At 40.3% G+C, this 19,252-nt stretch overlaps 1 protein-coding gene and 1 non-coding gene across 3 annotated transcripts in view; one reads left to right on the top strand and one right to left on the bottom strand.

Moving 5' to 3' along the window:
• The window catches only part of COL4A6 (collagen type IV alpha 6 chain), a 336,867-nt gene that overhangs the window by 88,184 nt on the left and 229,431 nt on the right, over window positions 1-19,252 (top strand). The window lies entirely within an intron of this gene.
• TRNAS-CGA (transfer RNA serine (anticodon CGA)) lies at window positions 12,165-12,236 on the bottom strand. Its single transcript has one exon. It is a non-coding gene; the product is annotated as a tRNA-Ser (tRNA).

The following is a 19,252-nucleotide window of genomic DNA, read 5'->3' as shown; positions in this document are numbered from 1 at the left end:
CCATGGGATTTTCCAGCCAAAAATATTGGAGTGAGTTGCCATTTCCTTCTCCAGGGGATCTTCCTGACTCAGGGATTGAACCTGGGTCTTCTGGAATGCAGGCAGACTCTTTACCATCTGAGCCCCAAGGAAGCCCCATTATTTATGTATGTGCACACACATTCTGTTTCATATTTTTTTCCATTATGGTTTACCACAGGATACTGAATACAGTTCCCTGTCCTATGGAGTAGGGCCCTGTTGTTTATCCATTCTATATATAATAGTTTGCATCTGCTATTCCCAAACTCCCAGTCCATCCCTCCCCCTCCCACCTACCCCTTGGCACCCACAAGTCCATTTGCCATGTAAGCACTTCTCTCTAATAAATGTCTCAATGCTCTAATAGTATTGCCTTGGGAGTGGATTTGAGTGATTGATTAACTGATTTGGGAACTGAGGAGGCAGGAAAGGCTTCAGGTAGAAATTTGGGTTAAATTTGGAAGTTGACTTTGAACCCCCAGGTAGACTGAAGTTTCCCACACAGAGGGAACAGCATGAACACATGAACACATGTGTGCAAGGGAACTTGCACACATGCATGCACGTGTGTACACACACACACATAACATGATATATTTAGAGAAGAGCAAACAGTCAGGTGTGCCTATATCATGTGGGCTCATGTGTGCATGCTGGGGTGGATGAGGGCAGAGGAGGCTGAATAGCTGGAAATAAGGCTCAAAATTAGGCTGGAAGTCACAATACTGAAGGTCCTATATAACATGTGTAACACTGAGAAACTTGTGGGGTTTTTTTTCCTTTCATTTTGCAATGGGGAGTTCTTAGTGATTTTCAGATATTATCATCTCATAGCAAGTACTCAATAAAACTTCCTTGAATTGATTGTGGAAGGAGAGAGAGGAATCTCTTTAAGGGTTAGGCAAAATGACCTTTTATTTGCTCTGGATTCTGCAGTCTTGATTAGGATTGTCAAGAGGCTGCCATGGTGGGGAAGGAAAGTGTGCCTGACTGAAGAGAGCTTCCAATCAGAACAGTCAATTTAAAGCACAACTTAAAGGCTCAGAATAAATTGATCTGTATAAAATGTGGGTTATTATGTCATTGAAACCCATACAGAATATCTGATGTGAAGAGCACTTGAAGGCCCTCTTTTTACATATGCTTTTCCATTATAGTTTCTTACAAGATATTGAATATAGTTTCCTGTCCTTTGCAGTAGGACCTTGTTGTTTACCTATTTTATATATAGTCATTGGTATCTGTTAATCCCAAACTCCCAATTTATTTCTCCCCTCTTCCCTTTTCCCTTTGGTAATTACAAACAAATTTGTTTTCTATGTCTGTGAGTCTGTTTCTGTTTTGTAAATAAGTTCATTTGCATGATTTTTTTTATATTTCACATATAAGCAATATCAAATGACATTTGTCTTTATCTGACTTACTTCACTTAGTATGATAGCCTCTAGGTTCATCCATGTTGCTGCAAATAGCATTATGTTGTTCTTTTTTGTAGCTGAGTACAATTCCATTGCTCTCAGTCACTGCAGTGATGCCAACATAGGCTGGATGTTTTTCAAAAGCAGGGAAGATGTTGTAGAGGACATTTCAGCATTAGATTGGTTCCCTTGGTGACCCCTGAGATGCTCTCGAAGAAGCCTGATTCTCCAAGGAGTCATTGTAAAATCACTGGACTAAGTGACATTTACTGTCTAGTTTATGCCCACGTTCACACATCAGTGTCTTAACGTCTGTAGATTTTACCCATTGGTTGAAGTTCTACAGTCTTGTAATCTGCTTCTCTTTAAATTTTTTTTTCTTAAACTTCTATGTAAGGAGCTCTGTGCCTCCTAGTAAATTGTATTTCTCAGGTTTCCAAAGGGGGCCTTTAGCCAAATGACCTGTGGCCACTCCATGAAGGCAGGAAAAAGAGTTAGAATTATGTAATACGTGTTCGTTCTCTCTCTCTCTCTCCCTCCCTCTCTCCTCCCTCTCTTCCTCCCCCACCCTCCCCTTCTCTCTCTCTCTCTCTCTCTCTCTCTCTCTCTCTCACACACACACACAACTAGTTTGATGAAATTGAAATACAGAGATGCCAAATGACTTGTCCAAGATCACATGGCTACTTACGTTAGATCAAGGAATGGAACCAGAAAAACATGTACTTCATTATTAATGGTGTGGCTTGAATTTCTGAAGAGATAGTAAGCCTTTCTCTAATATCCTCCACCAAATATTTTATTTTATTAATTTATTGAGAAGTATGTGTTAGTAAGGTAAATCTATGGTTTCACAATATAAAACAGTATCTCATGGTATTTGTGACTGCATCTATCTCAAATCAGTGAAGTTTTACTTGCCTCTGAAGCTGCTGTGATCTTAACACAAGAGACTTAAGCTGACTATGGGCATGCCTGTTGCTCCTAGGAGCTCTCCTGTGAAAGATTCTGGGGTGTTCTTTATGCATGCTGTCCAGGTTTTATCACTTGGAAGTTCCTCCAGCTTCCTTTAAAATCCCTTGGCTACAATCGAGTGCTGTCCTAGGAATGACTTACTGCACTGGGCCTGGGAGAGAGGGCTTCCTCTCTTGGATGGCTGAGTAGCTCCTTTAATCTATTTATTGCAAGTGTTCATTGCTCTGGGGCTCTGGGATTCTTCAGGATGAAAGCCCTCTATAAATATTTGTTATTGTTATGATAACCAGTATGGCTTCCTGAGTGAGATAAATTTGTCTTCTGGCTTCTGCTTCTCATAGCTTCCTTCCCTATCCTTTTATTTCTCTCTCCAGATAATATTTTGTATTAGAGAATCAATCTATTTGTACAGTTAATTAAACTGAATGCAGTGTAATAGACATTAGCAACTTTTCAGGTTGTGACTGCTAAGGGATAAAGGCATTGAAGCTGAGAGTTTGTACCATAAATATATTATTTTCATCAACCAGAGGGGAAAATATCCTCAAAAATGGAATTAAAAGTGACAGCAGAAAAATGATTAAATACTGCATGGAGAGGTCATGGGGACTGGTTTCCACAAAATTAAAAATAATAAAGCAATGTTTGAAAATCCAAGAGACTTGTCCTGATAACCCTGACTTTTCAGGTTCCTATAGGATGAGAGTCAGATCATTTACCAGGAAAACAAGACCTCCCTGATCTGGCCCCAGACTAGTTTTCCAGACTCATCCGTTCCTTCTCTCTCCCATGAATCATTCTCATCCCTCCTTGCTTATAAAGTCCTCCTCCTTCTTTAATCACAACCCACTGGTCCTTCCAGAGTTCAGGTGACAACTCCAATTTGAAACTGCCCTGACTATATTTACCCCCAAATATCAATCTGTTTCCTTTTCTGAAATCTTATATACCTGCCTGCATTCTCATTTGGCATGTCATCCTTCAGGGCAGTAAATTCAAATAGTCTTCTCGTGTGAGTCATTCTTATCTCCCAAATATTAGTAGTTTGCAAGCTCCTGAGAGACAGAGCCTAGTACTGCTTTAAGTGATGTATCATTGTGTTCCCAACAGCACCATGTGCAGAGGAGATAGTAAATGAATCAGTTGAGAACTTCATGTTGAGGAGAGTTGTAGTTAAGCAGAGTAGAAAAATGAGACTCACAGTTGGCAGGAATGAAAGGATATAGGGACACAAGCAGTTGAAATGAAAATGGGATAGATCTCTAGAATTTGGGATTATTTAACAGTTGGGTAGGGGTATTTTATGGTAGCCAGCACACAGACCAAAACATCTGGTTGCCTCCAAATATGATTGGCCCAGCTGGTTAGGGTGCTCAGAAATACTTTGCTCTTGAAGTTTAATGGATTTTGTCCAGCTGTGTCGAGTATTCTAGCAGCTGCTCAGAATATAGCACTTCTAGGTCACATCTGTTGATGACACAAGGAAGATATGAACATGGGGATTCTTTTATTTCCTTGACTCCAAATATGCAGGTAGTGTTTCCCTGAAACTTGTACTTCCCAGAGGCAAATGATGACAGCCTCTGTCATTTAATTTTCCTGACCACGTGTGCATTTGAAATAAATAGTATACATTGGCTCACTCATACCTACTCCCCACCATCTTGCATTCCATTTTGATACACTGCTCCCACTTCAAGCTATGAACTTGTATTGAGTTCTGAAACAGAACAGGCACCTAGTAGGCACTTAATAATTTTTTCCAGGTTTGGCTGATTTAATTACAGATCTGCTAACTGGCTCAGACGGTAAAGAATCTGTTGGAATGACATTTGAGGGCCAAAACCAGCATGGAGTGAAATCAGTCTATCAGGTCTTTATTGAGAAATCACCCAGCTCCAGGCCACAGACTGTGAAACAGCCAGTAGAGGAGCCTTTTGGATCTTGTATAATCTAGTTCCCAGGGTGTACAATGATAAAACTACCAGATGTCTTCCAGCTCCAACATTCCTTTTACTCTTGTCCCAGTCCTGTGTATTTTCAAACTCTCTGCCCATCATTGTAAGCATTCACTGAATGAATTATTGAGACTTGTCTGTTTGTATAGATGTACATTTAGAAGATAATACTAAAGAGCATGATACAACTGAAAAGGAATAAAGGACAGTCTAGTATGAGGTGATGTGGACAAAAGTATTTAGACTTCAAAAACCTTCTTTTAAGAGGGAGGGGATTCGGTATACTTATGGCTGATTCACATTGTTGTATGGCAGAAACCAACACAACATGGTAAAGCAATTTTCTTCCAATTAAAAATAAATTTAAAAGAAAACTTTTTTTTCCTAAAGGAATTGAAAAGACTTTTCTATACTTTGATATTATATCATGAAGACAGTATGTTCATGTTTGCAGGCATTTTTGAGTTTTTTCAGACAAAAAACTGCTACTTCTGCTCTTACTATTTTAATAGATAAGTATTGCAGATGAAAAATTCCAGGGAAATGAAGAATGACAGTTACACCCCTGAACTGACTGTCTGCACTGATGACATGTTGCCAGCTTCTTTACACTTATCTCGTTTAATCAGGCTGTTTTTCTTGGAGAGCTCTTCAGCCAGGTGATAGGAGCTTGGGTTTTATGGCTGTTGTTTGTGAAAAGGGTTAATATTCCTATATTCTGATATTTCCTGCCCTTTTTCTGATACTTCTGAATGTTTTAGAAAAGTTTAAGTCTGGATGCTGAGGCACAACTCCATAGATCAATATCGCACATTTTAAATCTGATTCACTATAAAGTGAGTTATTTTGTAGTTCAAACATTTTTTTTAGGATCCCAGCTACTTGGGCTATCCCCATAACTTCCTAGCTTGCTTTGTAAGACTTTTCAGTGTGTGTTAATGCAAATTTAAACTCTTAAGGATAGATTCTTATATTGCTTGCACATATCCCCCGCCGTATGGTTTAGATATAGGCTATGGAGCAGGATTGCCTAGATTTCGATCCTAGTCATGTCATTTAATAGGTACTGACTTTTTAAAAGCTTTTATTTTATGGAAGTATAGTTTATTTGTTGTTCTTTAGTCACTAAGTCATGTTGGACTCTTTTGTGACCCTATGGACTGTATCCTGCCAGGTTCCTCTGCCCATGGGATTTCCCTGTCAAGAATACTGGAGCAAGTTGTTATTTCCTTCACCAGGAGATCTTCTCAACCCAGGGATTGAACCCGCATCTCCTACATTTGCAGGCAGATTCTGGTGGCTCAGTGGTAAAGAACATACCTGCCAATGCAGGAGACGCGAGTTTGATCCCTGGGTCAGGAAGATCCCCTGGTGAAGGAAATGGCAACTGGCTCCAGTATTCTTGCCTGGTATCCCATGGGCAGAAGAGCCTGGCAGGCTACAGTCTATAGGGCTGCAAAGAGTTGGACACAACTTAGCGACTGAGCATACACACATATAGTTGATTTACAATGTGGTGTTAATTTCTGCTGTACAACAAAGTGATTGTTATACATACATACATTCTTTTCACATTCTTTTCCATTATGGTTTATCACAGGATATTGAATATAGTTCCCTGTGCTATATACTATAGGACCTTATTGTTTATTCATTCTATATTGTTTATTCATTCATTCTATATATGATAGGTAGTTAGGTAGTTAGAATAGGAGAAAGGAGTCCAGAATGGCGGTGGCTAAAAGACAAGGAAGGGAAAAGCCTGCAAAAATAGAACAAAGGAAGGTCTGAGGACCGGAGTGAGGACCTCTGGTAGAAAAAACAGCACTCCTGGCTAGCCCAATTTATATGGGGCAGGCCCACGGGGAGGAAAAAATATATAAAAAGAGGAGCCAACGGGCCGGGGCTCTCTTCTCTTCGTGTCTTTTGAGTCAGCATGCTCTCATGCCTCAAGGATGTATTTTCCTTTTATTTTCTAAATAAAACTGAGCTCTAACACGAAGCTGTAACACTGATCTGTCCAAGAACTATAACATGGTCTGTCCAAGACCTGGGACACCTTCTGAGGGCTTTAATGTCTGTCGCTTCAAATTTTTGTTGTGACAAGACAGAACCAAGGAATTACACACTCCCCTGACAATAGTTTGCAAAATCTGCTAACCCCAAACTCCCAACCCAACTCTCCCCTATAATAGCTATTGACTTTAGGCTAGTCTTGCAGCTTCTCTTTGTCTTCATTTCCATCTCTGAAAATGGGTTATTCATAGTATCTACCTCAGGGTGTTCTGGTGAGAATTAAATGATTTCAACAGTAAAGCATTTGAACAGTGCCAGTCCCAGAGTTAATATTATTATTTGCCTCTGAAACTGTGTATTTGCTCTTTCCTGTCTCCATAACTTTCTTTCCTACATGATATTCATGGCTATTTACAGCATACACATGTTCATTCTAATGTCATCCCTGATGGATACCTCCCCTGTCCACCTGCTGTGTGCTAGGTCCCTCCCTGCCATGCACTATTATATCACCATGTGATTCCCTTAACTGTCTATATCCACTCTCTGAAAGCATTTGGTTTCCACGTTTACATATGATCTGAATATTCTCACTAGAACATAAGTTCCATGAGGCCAGGGTCCTTATCTGCCCTGTTCACCACTGTATCTGTCTGGTACTGCATAGCACACTCAGTTCAGTTCAGTCACTCAGTCATATCTGACTGTTTGTGACCCCATGGACTGCAGCATGCCAGGCCTCCCTGTCTATCATCAACCCCCGGAATTTACTCAAACTCATGTCCATTGAGTCAGGGATGCCATCCAGCCATCTCATCCTCTGTCATCCCTTTCTCCTCCTGCCTTCCATCTTTCCCAGCATCAGGGTCTTTTCAAATGAGTCAGTTCTTTGCATCAGGTGGCATAGCACAAGGCAGAGTTCAATTAATATGTGTTGAATGAATAAACAAATACAGTTACTCTATTTTCAAGCAACCTTTTCTGTCAAAGAACCTTTATGTGCTTCAAGGTAAAAGAAACAGTAGCAAGATACACTTTGGATCCTAAAATACTGAAGTGTTTTGCACATTTTCAATGGTTTAGGTGGGAATAGAAGAGAGAATGTCATTAGCACTGGCTTAGAAAATCAAAGCATATGATTTTTGCAATGCCAGTGTCTCCTACAGGGGTCTTTGCCAAATGAGTACCTGATAATGTTGGTCACTGCCTCCTGCTCCCCTCTCTGGACAGACCTTGCCATTTTTATTATAGTATCTCAAGAGCATTTAGCACATGATTTGCACGCAGCAGGTGCTCAATAATTATCCACTATATGAATGAACTTACTCTTTTTTTGTCATCAAAACTCTATATGTCAATGAGATATGGAAAGAAAAGAAACCATTTGCATAGCAATTTCAAGAGTTAAGGCTTATACTTGTGGGTTTGAGAAGTGCATACACTAACAACAGCCAAACTCTTAATACAGATTTTCTAACTCAGGCCCTTGGAGACTTCTCAAAGAGACCATTGTTTGGTTATTTTAAGGTGGGCTCCCTCTCAAACTTTCAGGTTTCCATAGAGATGGCATGTTTTTCTTCCTGAATGATATTTGCTTGTAACCTCAGAAGCCTGGTCAGCAAATTAGCACAGGTGATTTAAGAGTGGAGAGGGGTGACTATGGCAGCTTCGAGGTCTTGCTACCCTATAAAGGTCTAGTTTGTTAAATGTAGTGAGGAAAGAGAAGCTAAAGATCATCCTAAAACAAAAAAAAAAAAAAAAAAAAACAAGGCTACTGTTGGAAAGTCTTTGTTTTCCTCTCTGATGAATAAGGATATGTTAATATGAGGAAAGAAGGAAGGGTTCCAGGTTGCAAGTTTCAAAAGTCAGGACTGGCTGATTCATGTTGATGTTTGGCAGAAACCAACACAATACTGTAAGGCAATTATCCTTCAATTAAAAATAAACAAATTTAAATATTTTAAAAATGTCAGAGCTGCAATGTGCTTGTAATAGTTGTCATAAAATAACATTTGTGGGGGCAAAATGTGTGTTCAGAAGTTGTTACAGTCAGTGTTCTACAATAAAGCACTTATATGGTAGAAGTGAACTGAGTAGCATGGAATTGTTTAATGGTGTTTGTTAGTTTCAGTTTATCTGAGTATATGCTTCTTGAGGGAGAAGACCCTATCTTAACATTCCTTTTGAATCCTATATAGCATGTTGCCCTGTCTCATCTGAGAAAATGGGGTTTCTCTCATTTTCCCACTCTCTTGTATTAATGTTTCTAAATCACCTCTCTGATAGCATTGCTTTCTGTCCAAACCTTTAATGGTGCTTCCTTGCCAGTCAAACCCTTAAGCCTGACACTAAAACCCTTTCAAGATCTATCTTTTAGTTTGCTTTCCCACCCATTCAAAAATATACCCTAATCTCAGACATCCTGGAGTACTTATCTTGCATTTCCTGGTTATTCCCTGTGCTTTTTTGGTTCAATCTTTCCCACCAACCCTTCCCCCACCAAATGTTTGCTTATGCTGTTCCTTCCCTCTGGAATGCCTCTCCCTCACCCTAGAATCTCTAGCTAATGAAATTCTTCCCATCCTTTAAAGCCCATTGAAAGGCCACCTCGGTGGGAAGTGATCTCTTGGTGTTGCGAATTCCATTAGCCTTTTATCCTAATCTTCTTTTCATTCTGCTAAGGCTCAACACAAAGCCTCCATACAGGTATTCAAATATTTGGAGACTCATAAATGAACTATAGGTTGATTCACATGTATCCCAGGGCCAGAGAGGCAGAAATGACCACCATCTAGCAAGGCTGGCCAGGAGGTATTCTATATACGAAAGCCTGTTTTCATTGCCTTCCTTAATAAAAAGAGAAGATGAATTGGGGGGTTGTTTGGGAAGTGATAATCAGGCAGAGAGAAGGAGGCTTACTTGATTACAACTGAGAAGGAACTTCTCAGGAGACCTGACTTGTCGCTGCCCTGAGGAGTACAACATAAGCCTTAGAGGGAAGGGCATTGGGATCTAGAAACACTGAGGACTGTGGCTTTGTCTGGTCTTTTTTACTTCTTGCCACCACTATGCTGTGCAGCTCAACAGCCTGTCAGAAAACTTATCACCTCTTTAATCAGTGGCCATCACTCTGATGCCAAGGAAACTATAGGATTCCACAGGGAAGTAATAGATAAGAGGAAAGCAAACCATACATACTCCCTTCATTAAGACATTCTCACAAGGAACCCAAGTTCTAGCAAATCACATAAAATGAGAGACAAAAATTGCCTTGTTTAGAAGCAGTATGGCAGAGTGTGATGCCAACAGCAGAGATTAGTAAGCATATATATATATATATATATATATATATATATATATTCCTTAGGGACCATGGCATGGTGGCCCAAAGCACTTCCCATAAGTTTGATGCTTATGCTTTAAATGCAGACCTGCTCTGTAATCTCATCCATAATGTAACTGTGTTTGTATTTAAAATAATGATTATAGTCAAAGTCACCTCTCCAAAGAGGGTACCACGTTTATGCTGCTGGGACTTTCAGGGACTACCTGGCATACCACTGAACATTCCAGACTATTCTCAACCCAGATTGGAATAGTGAGGATTCAATGAGATAATATATAGAAAGCATGTAGCCCAGTGCCAGACAGATAGTAAGTGCTCTACATATGGGACCTGTTCATAGTTAATTCCTCTAGGAATATGGTTTTTTGGCCATTAGGAGATTACCATCTTCCTCAAAGCTTTGTCATGAGGATTCTGTGAGGCATGGATACAAAGCAAATTGACTCCTTGATTCCTGGCCAAGTAAAAGTTCACTTTTTAGGGTAGCACTTTATTATTCACATCCTCCAGAGTAAAATGTTGAATTGCATTCACATTAACACATTTTAGAATTTGTCTCTTATGGGTGAAGTGTGTCTCTCCCTTTCTATCCTGAGATAGAGGAAAGAAGACAGGAGTGACAGCCACATAAGAAGCATGCATGCATGTATGCAGGCAGACATGCACATGTGCACACATGCTCACATGCATTCCATGACAGCCTTATAAATACTCCTCCTAATGCCTGTGCTCACCTAAGTGCAAAGCAAGGACCACAGGCCAGAGGGTTCTGACCATGATTCCTATGTACCAAAAACCATTCCACCTTGATCAAGGAAGAAGAGGTCTTATAATATGATGGCAATTATCCAGGCAATTTGCAAAGCATATTTTACCTGCCATGTGCTCTCTGGCAGAAATGATCTCTGATTACAAGCCTTGTGCAATAAATATATAGATATCTTGTTTTACTCTCTTGCTTCTGTGTGTGTGTGTGTGTGTGTGTGCTCAGTCACTCAGTAGTGTCTGACTCTTTGCAACCCTATGGACTGCATAGCTTACAGGATCTTAGTTCCCAGATTAGGGATCGAACCTGGGCCCTCAGCAGTGAAAGCACCAAGTGGTAAGCACTGGACCACTGGGGAATTCCTGAATACTGCTTATTTTTATGTTTAAACCTCAAATTTAAAAATTAAATTATACTTGTTACAAAATATTTTTAAATCAAAAAATGCAGATAAATATATATATTTAAAAAAGACCATCCCTCTCCCCACCAAATAGCTGCTGTTAACATTTTTTGTTTGTTTTTGGCCACGCTCCATGGCACACGGGTTCTTAATTTGTCAACCATTGCTGGAACCCAGGCCGCCTGCATTGGAAGGGCACAGTCATATCCACTGGACGATCCCCTGCCACTGTTGACATCTCTAACAGTGGTTATTATATTTTTTGAGTACAAAGATTCATTTAATTTCACCTTTGTAACATAATAAGCTGTCAATAGGGCACAATTCTTTAGGGGATGACAGTCATGTGACTGGAAGCAACGTCAAGGTGCTAGAATGTGCACCTGAGAACTTATGAGTGCCCTGAGGCTCACCTTGGCTGCAGCAGAACTCCTTGTGGAAGAAATGGAGAACTAAGTGTCAGAACAGAAGCCATTTCAGAGGGATTGACAGTCCCTGCTAAGGCTCTATAATGTAAGCAAAACTTTCCCAGCTCATTGCTGGTGAAAGCCTTGAGGTCTCGCTCGTGAAAAGGCGGGGTTTGTTTTGCCAGTCACCTGCAGGTGCTCTTCGCCTTCTCATTGCCCCCAGAGTAGAGACAAAGTCAGTACTGAGTACCAAGGTCCTTTGAACATCACTTATTTTCAGAAACCACTCCTTCAAAAAAATCTATTATAGGTGCTTTTGGGGAGAGTGGGATGTGTGGCAGAAAGATGGGAAGCTCAGTGTTCAGCAAGATTTAGTTGTTACTATAGAACAATGAGTGATTTAAATCTTTCTTGAAGCTGTAGCACTTTAAAGACACTGTCACCACCCATAAGCATGTCAGGGCAATATATTTATATGTAAAGATTTCTTGAGACATTTTAATTGTTTTTCATTCTTTCCACCTACACCTACAGCTCTGGTTCTCAGATTGTATATGCCTCAGAAACACTCTGAACATGGGAGAACTGAGGAGAAGGGGGTTGGCTCCCAATTTTGGGGGCCTGAGAATTTGCATTTTCCGTAAGTTTTTAGGTGATGCTGATGTTGCTGGTTTAAGGTCCAGATTCTGAGAACCACTGCCCTACTAGAAATATATAGGAATGATCCTATCCCAAAATACTTAGAGAGAAAATGAAACTGCAAATTATCGAAAATACTATTCTTGAATTAGGTGATTGTTAAATTTTATTATATTTATTTTTCTGGCCTTGCCATGTGGCTCATGGGACCTTAGTTCCCCAACCAGGGATCGAACCTGGGCCCTGGCATTGGGAGCATGGAATCCTAACCACTGGACCACAAGGGAAGTCCCTAGGTGATGTTTTAGAAAAATTATTGGCATTAGCTACCACCACACTTCACCAGTTCTTACATATTGCAGATTTTATTTTTCAGATCCATGACAGTATTTGTGTTGCAGAGTTCCTTTTTATCTACCTCTGTACCTTCTAATCAACAAAATTGCTCTGATATTTATGTTTCTGAAAAAATATAGTCTTCCAGCACTTTCAGGAGATATCTGGGTTATTTGTTTTTGGGAGAGAGGATTTCTGGCCCTGCCAATTATTAACTGTAGATCCTTGAGCGTTATCTAACATCTCTGAACTTCAGTATAGGTGGAGCAGTGATAAAGAATCTGCCTGCCAATGCAGGAGATGTGTGTTTGATCCCTGGGTCAGGAAGATCCCCTGGGGTAGGAAATGGCAACCCACTCCGGTATTCTTGCCTGGAAAATTCCATAGACAGAGGAGCCTGGCAGGCTACAGTCCCTGGGGTCGCAAAGAGTCAGACACGACTGAGTGACTGAGCATGCATGCATGCATCCACGTCTGTAGAAAGGAAAAAACCCCAAACAGAAAAACACCTGGTTTGCCCAAGGGAGTGTGAGCATTAGACAAGATAAAGCATGCATGAAAGGCCTAGCATGGGGCCAATAAATATTAGGCCTCCATCTCCCATTTATTATCTACATTATTACTTCAAGTGATGCTCTACCACTGTTTCCAGTACTGATTGCTTTGTAACAGATTATAATATCTGACGGAGCCTGGGCACCATCTCACAGATATCTTAGCAATCCCTATAGTTCTAAGGCATTTTGTGTCAGGGCCAAGTGGGAACAGGTTTAATAATAATAGAGTTTATTGGTGCCCACTACTAGGACAGCTGAGAATGATCTCATCTAATCCTAACAACAGCCCTATAATGAAGGTATTATTATTATCATCATTATTTTTCAGATGAGGAAATGGGGACTCAGAGAGGTTAGGTAACTTGCCTGAGGTCACACAGATGCTAGTGAAGGCGGAGCCAAGATTTAAACTGAGGGCTGTCATTCAATAAAAGAGAAAATAGAGAAAAATAAACCCAGGGCTGTCTTCTCTCCAGAGTGTGAACCTCTAGCCACTACCTCTTCACCTTAGAATTACAAGCTGTCCCTGTTTAGAAGAGATTAGACATCATGGTCTGGTCCTCCTACAGTAGAGATGAAAGAACGGAGGTACAGGAAGGGCAGTGACGTGCTCTGGCTCACTAATGGCAGATCCAAGAGCTCAACTTGAGTTGAACTCAGCTTCTGTAGCTTTTACAACAGTGTAGTTTTGCTTCATACACATAAAAGTTTTCATTCCCAGTTCAATCATTGGACAAACAATGGTTCTGCTGAATTAGGAGGGGAGGTTAGATATTCCCATGTTTAACAACAACCGGCTCTCTATGGAAAGAGGGGAAAGCCCTATTTCGTAGCATTTGCCAATTTCCACAATATAAATACTCCTACCAAAGCTGATTTCAAGTTCTCAGTGTGATGTCACTAAATGCAGAGTTCAGAAGAGATGCATACAATCCAGAATCTTGAGTTGGCTCTTGCATGCCACTGCCTCCCTCTTTGTAGAGGATGACAAACCAAACCCTGGGTATTGTTCCAAGGTAAGATTCCAATAGTCAAGAAAAAAAAGTGAATGTTTCTTATATGCCAGGATTCTAAAATTCAATATAATTGGTGTTCTGGCCAACTCTTCTTTTAGAGTTTAGGACTGGCTCTATTAGGGATATTGAGTCCCTGCCAAAGGGAGTCTTGGGATTTATTTATAGAATCTTTTTCCCCCAAAAGGGTACAGGAATATATTGTGTCATGCTCTATCTTTAGACATGCAAATCCCTTTCTCAAATGACATCTTAGAGGACAAATTAAGACACTCCTAAGTTGTTTGTTTGTTTTCATTTTGGGGAAAAAAAATCTATGATAGCCAAAAACTCTTTGAAATTTTAGAAAATAGCTAAGGAATACATGTTTATTTTTAGGAAATTTAGAAAATACAAGCAAACAAAAGAAAATATGTTTAAAACTCATCTGTTCTTCCAAGAGCCAGAGATAAACATGGCTAACATTTGAGTGTGCCTACTGCTAATATTTTTCTCTTATATGCAGATAGATTTTTTTTTAATGGCTGTACTGCAAAAGAAATCCATTTTCAAAATGAAAAGATATCACAGATTATTATCCTCCAGGTACAGGTCTTGCCACTCTATTTGTATTCACGGAAATGGTATGTTAGCTATATTTATGCTGATGTTCTACACACATTTGAAGATAATATTACTAATGGGGATTGTTATCTGTGAGCACAGATGGGGCTCAAAAGACCAGGGTGACAACATCAGCCCTTTCCAGTCCGTGGACCACTGTACACACAAAGACTGTTTTTGAGTCACAATTGCAGCTGTGCCGATAGTGTGGTTGATTGGGACTCTGCCTCTGAGACCTGAGGTCATCCTGGAGCTCAGAAAACAACCCCCTCCAGCACTCCCTTATTGCCTTAGCCAGCCCAGCCTGCCTGCTGTTTGTTTCCTGCTGCCCGCAGCTCGGCCCCATTGTTTGAAGTGGGGCTTTAGAGCTGCTTTAATGGGTTTTCTTCTGCTGTCCCTGCTTGGGGTTGCCTCACTGCAACTCACCATACAACAATCTGATCTGGCATCCTGGGGCCATCCTTCACACATGTCCAGCACAGTGGGGCGCTGTTAGAAATGGAATTTGTTCATTCCCTCTGCTTCAGCCTTGATTTTCGGGACACAATATCCTAGAAAAATTTACCAGTCATTGTAACAATGCAAGATCACTGACTCTAGGAAATGAATATTTCTTTTTGCAATAGATTCTCATTATTAAGTTTGGGACTGGTAGCCAGTTAGAGTTGCCAAAAGGTAAGGGAACGTAACCGACCTCTCTGGAATCTTGGCTTTCAGCTCTCCATCTCAAATGTGGATTTTCTTGACAGATTCTTTTCTACTATGTTTCCCAAGTTTGGTTCCCTACCCGAAGGCCACAGTTGAAAGATGGATAACTGCAAAATGTTTGGAAAAATGTAACTCGTGACGAGGAGTTGCTTAAAGTTGTAGTAAATTGCATATATAGACATAGGTGATATTTGGTGGATTTATGCTGACATTTTTGTTCTAATGCATCATTATTGATGAGGGTAGACTGTATGGCTCCCTTCAGAGAGAAGAAACCTTTTTAGCTAGGAAAACAATGTGACCAAAGAGAACCCAGGCCTCTAGACAGTACATGAAAGACCAAGTATTTTTTTTAGTTTCAGAAGAGTGAAGAGTAGCAGCTGGGTGACCTTAGGAAAATCACTTCACCTGTCTGTGCCTCAGTTTCCTCCTCAGTAAAAGGCAATGACTAATAGATATCTCATAGGGATGTCACAAGGATTAAATCAGACAGAGCACATGAAGAGCTTTACACACAATGCCTGGCACAAAGTATCAGTAAATACCCATTCAATGTTGACTGTTTTCTCTAAAGGGAAGCCAGTGTCCTCATAGCCCTAGTTGTAAGGTAGCGATCCCAAGGCAGGAAGCCAACTGACCTTCCGGTTAGTTCCATGGAAGGTGGGAGGAGGGGGAGCTTCCCCTTTCCCCTTATTATGTTGCTTTGAATTCTTGTGAATCACAACATTTAGACCTGTAGTTCTCAACCTCGGCTGCACATTGGAATAACCTGCAGACTTTTAAAAAATACAAATGTCTGGGCCCCACCTCCAGAAATATTGACTTCATTCATCTGTGGCGGCACCTGGGGAATGGGAAATTTCACAGCTCCCCAAGTGGTTCTAATGTGTGTTGACATGAGAACCACTTGGTTTTAGGCACATGCTGCACATCTGTGATAAAGATGATGAAAATCAGCATCAAGCCATGGAAGGGAGCAGAGTGCCACTACAGCCACTGCTGCCACTGCAGCCTTGATCATGTATTCCTTCCAAATCTTTTGACTCAGGGCAATAATCACCAATCCACAAAATTTGCATTGGCTCCACCTGTATTTACCTGATATCATCCCCTCTCTTCCTTTAATATGTCCAATGTGCATAAGGGAGGATTAAAAAAGCTCACACCTGGCCTTGTGTTTAAGTTGAGTAAAGGTATGACGGTAGTCTAAGAGTTAATCTCATTAAAGCTGATCTCCTATGCTTGGGCTGTTAGCTATTGCTCAGCATCTATTAATTTAGGCTTCAACATGTATCTGCCTTGTCCACAGTTTCAGGTGGTGCTATAACTCATGCCCTTCTGTCGGTTCCAGAAAATGACTGCATGTGTTTTATTTAGATAAACTGTAATTATGCCAACTTTCAAGTCTTTTGGTAATTTTGGCCCATTTGTGGATGATAAGTAGTAAAATCCACTCTTCCCTATTACATACTAAAAATCATCTGAAAACAGGTTTGTTTGGTTAATGAAGTCTTATGGGATGGGGGAGACAAGGAAAGGAACATAGTACTTGAGGTTTTCATTCAGCATGGATTACAAACAAGTAGAACAACTTTTGTTTGCTTAGAGGGCTCAAAGCCAGGCAACAAAAACTTACCTTGAGAGGACAGCAGTTAGGAACATGTCTCCACCCTATGTGACTGTGATGTATTCTAGCTTGGTGTAGACACTTAATCCAGGGTGGGGCCTATTAGTAATATAGGCATAGTCATTCCCCCCTTACCCTCTATGGTTACTGTTCAACTGGGTAACAAGCTCAGTTTGTAGTTAATGTCTATGTAAAATGGAAATATAAATCATCACTCAAATACTTGCTTTTGCGCCTGGATTCTTTCCTATAAAAATCTCATTGCTCTTGATGGAGGAAAATGGATGTGGTTTTTACACAGGAACATGATTTATGAAGTAATTGTCTGAAGCCCCCAAAAACCAGTTGCAAATAAATTTATCAATTTGAAATGAGATGATCTCAAATCAGAAACAAATGATGGTTACTGAGTTTGGGATAGATATGTACACACTGCTATATTTAAAATGGATAAGCAACAAGGACCTCTTGTATAGCACAGGGTGCCGGCTCAAAATTATGCAACAGCCTACATGGGAAAATGAAAAAGAATAGATATATGGATGTGTATAACTGAATCACCTTGCTGTACACCTGAAATTTTCAGAACATTGTTAATCAACTATACTAAAATATAAAATAAAGTTTAATAGAAACAAATGATTGATCATGCAATATTGTATGAAATTAAAGCATTCTCTGAGAAAGAACATTCACTGGAAATGAATTATTGATAATACAGTTTTTAATATGTGATTTAAATTGCTGTAGAAAAGTTTGAAGTTTCTTTCTGAAATGTTAAAATAAAAACTGCCTTCTGGAAGGGACTTAGTGCTAAGCCTCAGCAAAATTTAAGTTTTATCTTAGGCACAAATCTTTTATATTCCAAAATCTTCCTCAAAACTCTGATATTCTGCCAAGTAGGATGAAGAAAGCAGAAGGGGAGGATAGTTGGGTTTGTTTTCTTTATAAAGCTGTTCCTCTTTCTTGTTTATTCGCTGTGGCTGGGAGAGAGGTCCTGGGCTGCTTTGTTCTTCAGCTGGGATAACTACTTTACCGAATGAAGGGTTTTGAAATCTTTAGTCTGCTCCCTCGAAGTGAAAAACACAGGCAACATTTGTTGTCTCTAAGTACATTCTAAGTGGAAACTAAAGTTTTGGGTGTTTCAAGGGGCTGACTTTAGACACAGAGTTTTATCCTGAAACTTTTAATGCAGATCTGAGCCTTCCAGAAATAGTAGTTTTTGAAATGGAGTTGTTTTTATTATTGGAGTTTGATTAAATGGATATAGTACAAACCAGCTACAGTCAGTAAAGTTGGTCTTTATAGACAAAACATTCATGAAAAAGAAAGAAAAATCAAGTTATTATATTTTATTCCTGCCATTTGATTATATACAGGTTGTCTAATCAATTTAACTATTGTTGTTTGATCGGACCACCTTTGGTTAATGAATAGATATGTTTGCTGCTGCTGTTAAGTCGCTTCAGTCGTGTCCGACTCTGTGCAACCCCATGGACGGCAGCCCACCAGGCTCCCCCGTCCCTGGGATTCTCCAGGCAAGAACACTGGAGTGGGTTGCCATTTCCTTCTCCAATGCATGAAAGTGAGAAGTGAAAGTGAAGTCGCTCAGTCATGTCTGACTCCTAGCGACCCCATGGACTGCAGACTACCAGGCTCCTCCGTCCATGGGATTTTCCAGGCAAGAATACTGGAGTGGAGTATGTTTAAATGACGGCAAATGAACTCTGGCCTGTCCTTGCCCTCCCCCTACCCCACCCCAGCTTTTTTTGGCTTTTGGTCTTTGCAGCCCAAAATAACTAGTAAATTATGTTCATTCTCATCCTAATTTGGAATGGAAGGATAAAAACAAAGTTTTCCTGCAATCTTTTTGGTGCCTCAGTCACTTTTGGCATCCAGTGACTCTAAACTTTATTGAGTGTCTGGATAATGAAGGCTCTGTATCCTACTTAAACTAAGAGTTAATTCAACAATGAAATCAAATCTCAAAGTCAAGGTCTCTCCCAATACCCAATCCTGTTTATCGCAAACCTATATACTGCTATGACGAATATTTATTGCTAGATAGTGCCTTTGTTAGGGTTTTATTTTTCTTGAAAGACTTCAGTTCAGTTCAGTTGCTCAGTCCTGCCCGATTTTTGGTGACCCCATGGACTGCACCATGCCAGGCCTCCCTGTCCATCACCAACTCCTGGAGCTTACTCAAACTCATGTCTATTGAGTTGGTGGTGTCATCCAACCATCTCATCCTCTGTCATCCCCTTCTCCTCCTGCCTTCAATCTTTCCCATCATCAGGGTCTTATCAAATGAGTCAGTTCTTCACATCAGGTGGCCAAAGTATTGGAGTTTCAGCTTCAGCATTAGTCCTTCCAATTGATATTCAGGACTGATTTCCTTTAGGATGGACTGGTTGGATCTCCTTGCAGTCCAAGGGACTCTCAAGAGTCTTCTCCAACAC

Source organism: Bos mutus, chromosome X, assembly GCF_027580195.1.
Source record: "Bos mutus isolate GX-2022 chromosome X, NWIPB_WYAK_1.1, whole genome shotgun sequence".
Classification (NCBI taxonomy): Eukaryota; Metazoa; Chordata; class Mammalia; order Artiodactyla; family Bovidae; genus Bos; species Bos mutus.
This window is presented reverse-complemented; position numbering and strand designations above follow the sequence as displayed.